The 5316-nt window shown below is 39.8% G+C and overlaps 1 long non-coding RNA gene across 1 annotated transcript in view; it reads right to left on the reverse strand.

The window, feature by feature from the left end:
• Positions 1–509: 509 nt before the first annotated feature.
• LOC123502320 overlaps positions 510–5316 on the reverse strand; it is a 10296-nt gene continuing 5489 nt past the window's right edge. Inside the window, exon 4 of the long non-coding RNA XR_006673932.1 lies at positions 510–524. This is a non-coding gene — a long non-coding RNA (uncharacterized LOC123502320). The remainder of the gene's footprint in view (positions 525–5316) is intronic.

The following is a 5316-nucleotide window of genomic DNA, read 5'->3' on the forward strand; positions in this document are numbered from 1 at the left end:
AGGAGACTCAAAATTGGAGGGAAGGTGGAGGAAACATGGAGGAAATAGTCTATGAAGGAAAAGCCTGGAGGTAACCTGTGGAGGGAGATATGGAGGAAACAAGACAAACATTACCTAACCAAAACACCAAAAATTACCTTAAAATATTGCATCACACAACAAAACACACACACACACACACACACACACACACACACACCTGCACTCCACAAACAACCCTTAAATCACACCTGGAAAACGCCCACAATAAGTTTACCCTAGCCAACCCACACCAAAAACAATAAACACTATACATAGGTAGCTATAGTTGACATTACAAAAACATACAAAAAACACATTTACACACCCACCACACTCACAGCACACCTGCTGACACCTCTCCCACACACACACACTCACCTCTCCTCTGGAACTTGGTGAGTGGAGTATGTGGAGTTTTGCCGCAGAGAGGGCACAGGCAGCCCGTCACCACCAGCGGCTCTCCAGGGACCAGTTGTGACCTTGTGGCAAGCCATGGTGCACCTCTGGAATAGTGGTAGTTGTTGTAGTAGTGGTAGTAATAGTATAAGAATCTAGGGTATTACTGCAGAGTTTCACCACAATCAGCTACGTGTTTTTTACCCACCTCAAGAGATAGAGCTCCTGATTACGAGTAATTTGAACCCCATATATACTAGGTGCAACATTTTGAATGGCGACACAGATTTTTAAAATTTAAGCGTGTTTTGGTGATGAGCCGTGACAATAGCCTCCCACATCAAACCCTGCCGCACACTGATGGTGTCAGGCGCTCGCGGCGGCTCGGCGGGCTCCTGACACACCATTGTCTGAGCATGCGCTTAATTGTTTACGCTGATTGATTCTGTTCTTTGAAACTGAAGCGGCGGCCAAGGAAAAAAAGCATAATTATTTCCACCAATCACGACGGCCCCTGAGGTTAGGTTTAATTAGGTTAGCTTAGGTTTAGTTAGGTTGGGTTGGGTTAGGTTGGGTTGGGTTAGGTTAGGTTAGGTTGGGTTAGGTTAATTTATCTTTAGTTAGGTTAGGTTAGGTTAAATTAGGTTGCGTTGGGTTGGGTTAGATTAGGTTGGGTTAGGTTAAGTTGGGTTGGGTTGGGTTACCTTACCTTAGGTTTAGTTAGGTTACCTTCTTTTCTGGACCAAACTCATTTTTTGTGTTCAATTTCGCCTTGTTTTTAATTCATTTACCACTTGTTTGTTGATGCAAATCATATGATGTTTCGGGATGTAAAAAAAATGGCTTGATTTGCGCCAAAAACAAGTGCTATTTTAATTCAAAGCAAGCCAAAATCTAACACAAAAAAATGGTTTCGTGCAGAAAGGGCAAGGTGGTGAAGCTCTGTAGGTTTCGCCATTTTGCTCATGCCAACATTAGCCAACCTCAAGCTTTAAAGCCAACCTCAAGCTTTCATTCAAGAACACCTTTTTGCATTTCTGGTTGGAGGCATCGCTTCTTTATAGATGGGGTTAACAATGGAAGGTGTATGGGTGCATAAGGTATCTATGGAGGCAATATGGGGGCGCAACAAGGCGTAGGAGGGCAGGAATCACCACCGCATATATGTGCATGTGCAGTACAAGGTGAAAAGGACAATTACAGAATACAACGAGACCTGGACAGGCTCATAGCATGGGCAGACAGGTGGCAGATGGAGTTTCATTCTAAAAAGTGTCAGCTTATGCATTTAGGTAAAGACAACACAAACTTTAACTATGAGATGGAGGGATGTTGGCTAGAGGCAGTAGAAGAAGGAAAGGATTTAGGAGTAGTGATAGACAGGACTATGAAATTTTCAAACCAATGTTTAGAAGCAAGAAATAGGGCAAATAGGATCCTGGCTTTTATAAATACAAATGTTAGTTATAAAAGTAAGGAAGTGGTGCGTAGCTTATAGAATTCCTATGTTAGGCCCCATTTAGAGTATTGCATACAGGCCTGGTCACCCACTATAGGCAGGATATCAACATGTTAGAAGCAGTTCAGAGAAGAGCAACTAGGATGATACCAGCATTAAAGCGCCTGGAGTATAGAGATAGATTAAAGGAATTAAACATGTTTTCATTTGAGAGGAGATGTATAAGAGGATATGATAGAGTTATTTCAAATGTTCTCAGATACAAACTACATAGATGTGAGATCTTTCTTTACCTTAGAGGAGGAAGTAGGACTACAAATCATGGCAGGAAGATTAGAAAGCAAGGCTGCAGGTTAGATAGAAGAAAATATTTCTTTAGTCATAGGGTGGTACACTTCTGGAATGCATTGCCAGAGACGGTTGTAAATAGCACTACTTTGACAATGTTTAAAAACAGATTAGATAAGCACTTAAATTTATTAGATTTATAATTATGTATAGCACTGCATGATAGTTTTTATAAGAAATTTACTATAGTTAAATAAGACATGATCCCCATGTATGGGGATCACAGATTGTAGAGGAATTCGCTGCAGGACTTAGCCCTGTTAATGGACCAAATATTTAGAATTAGTATATAATGTATTGTGTACTTGTAAGTGTATCTTTGAGTACTGATGACGAGGTCGCTGTGCGACTGATACAGGATGACCTAGATGGGCCCTGGTGGCCCTTTGTTATCCTATTATTTATGTATGTTATGAGGCAACAAAACCACAAACACTCAATTATTTTCACTTGGCAAAACTTTTTTCACCTTAATTGGCGCGTCTCACTCACTCTACAAACTTCACCTAATAACCATGTACACGCACACACCTGGGAATAACTCACCTGCTCCACAAAGCTTCAAAACTGTCAATCTCAACACAGAGCTAACAATGGCCGAGGTTTCTCACACGTCTTCTACGCAAAATGTCCACATCATCCTATACACTTCCTCTATCACTCAAACTTCTTATAAATGCAAATTCACATTCAAATAAAAGAAATCTAATACGAAATGGTAAAGGAAAAGGAAAATAACATGTGTATTATATTCCCAATACCGAAATGGAGGTGTTTGGGTCACTCATAGGATAACAAATGGCCACCAGGGCCCATCTAGGTTATCCTGTATCAGTCGCACAGCGACCTCGTCATAGATACGGGTAACTGTAGGTAGTAAGTCTTATTTATTTACATAACATAACATATAACATAAATAATAGGATAACAAAGGGCCACCAGGGCCCATCTAGGTTATCCTGTATCAGTCACACAGCGACCTCGTCATCAGTACTCAAAGATACACTTACAAGTACACAATACATTATATACTAATTCTAAATATTTGGCCCATTAACAGGGCTAAGTCCTGCAGCGAAATCCTCTACAATTTGTGGTCCCCATACATGGGGACCATGTCTTATTTAACTATAGTAAATTTCTTATAAAAACTATCATGCAGTGCTATACATAATTATAAATCTAATAAATTTAAGTGCTTATCTAATCTGTTTTTAAACATTGTCAAACTAGTGCTATTTACAACCGTCTCTGGCAATGCATTCCAGAAGTCTACCACTCTATGACTAAAGAAATATTTTCTTCTATCTAACCTGCAGCCTTGCTTTCTAATCTTTCTGCCATGATTTCTAGTCCTATTTCCCTCCTCTAAGGTAAAGAAAGATCTCACATCTATGTAGTTTGTATCTGAGAACATTTTAAATAACTCTATCATATCCCCTCTTATACATCTCCTCTCAAATGAAAACATGTTTAATTCCTTTAATCTATCTATATACTCCAGGCGCTTTAATGCTGGTATCATCCTAGTTGCTCTTCTCTGAACTGCTTCTAACATGTTGATATCCTGCCTATAGTGGGGTGACCAGGCCTGTATGCAATACTCTAAATGGGGCCTAACATAGGAATTATATAAGCTACGCACCGTAGACACTGGAGACGCAGGGAGAAGGGTGTAAGCGAGTGTAAGTGTTAACGAGAGAGGGGGGCGAGTGAGAGGCTGAAGTGTGTATTGTAGGACAGAGTGGCGCGGTACATGTGCAGATAATCTATTCATTTGTTAATTTGTTTGTCCATTACAGGAATGGGCGATCCAAGGCCAGGGGAGAGAGTTCCGGGCAGCCTGGCAGTCATTCTTCCCTCACTCACTGTGGGTGGTGTGGTGTGGTGCCATTACTCCATTGTAATAAACTGTCTTCACTGCCTCATTGTGGTGTTGTCACTAAGTAATAAATTGTGTAGAAATCTTTTTGTTATGGTAAATTTGCTTTCCTGGGAATATTTGTGCATGGGTGGTTTGTAAGTCGCCTCAAGCTGGCTGAGGTCACTGTCTCTCACACCAATATTGCCGCCATTAACCTCCCACTCACTCTAAACAATAACATGGCAGAAATTAAAACACACTAATTAATTTAAAGCTTTTATTTATTATCATGAGCAATACAAAAACAATTGGAGAAAGGATGAACTAATATGAACAAAATGACTCCTTATCATGAGGGATAAAATTGAATAGCAACGTAAATTAAGAAAAAAAACTGGAAAATCCTCAATGAGATAAAAAAAAAAAATGGTCCAAAATACTGCACTACTGGCCAAAAAATAGGAAAAATTAGTAAAAAACTGGCCAAAAAAAAACAAAATGGCCCCTAAAACAGGAAAATAGTAAAAGCTAGCCAAAAACCCAAAATGACCCTAAAACTGTACTAAGTCAAAAATACTCGAGAGAGTCTCCGGAGACAAGGCAGATGCATACTGGAGCTAAAATTAAATGCAAGAGTCTCCCTACACTTTTATTCAACAATTCTTCACATTAGTACATTGCCTGCAAAACTCTACAAATACTTAATAGTAAAAAAAAATGAATAAACAATGAATAAACAGTAAAAATATGAAAGATTACAGCAAAAACTCTACACAAATTTTCAAACATTAAAAAAAGTCAACAATTATCAACTTAATACAAAATAGACATTTACAACAATTTACAACATTTACTACAATTTACGAGAGAGAGAGAGAGAGAGAGAGAGAGAGAGAGAGAGAGAGAGAGAGAGAGAAATAATAATAATTTACATGAAAACAATACATTTTAAACACACACATGGCCCGGTAGCTCAGTGGTTAAAGCACTGGCTTCACAAGCCAGAGGACCGGGGTTCGATTCCCCGGCTGGGTGGAGATATTTGGGTGTGTCTCCTTTCACGTGTAGCCCCTGTTCACCTAGCAGTGAGTAGGTACGGGATATAAATCGAGGAGTTGTGACCTCGTTATCCCGGTGTGTGTTGTGTGCCTGATCCCAGGATCGGAAATAATGAGCTCTGAGCTCGTAACGTCTGGCTGTCTCGTCAGAGACTGCAGCAGATCAAACA

Source organism: Portunus trituberculatus, chromosome 11 (genome assembly GCF_017591435.1).
Source record: "Portunus trituberculatus isolate SZX2019 chromosome 11, ASM1759143v1, whole genome shotgun sequence".
Lineage (NCBI taxonomy): Eukaryota > Metazoa > Arthropoda > Malacostraca > Decapoda > Portunidae > Portunus > Portunus trituberculatus.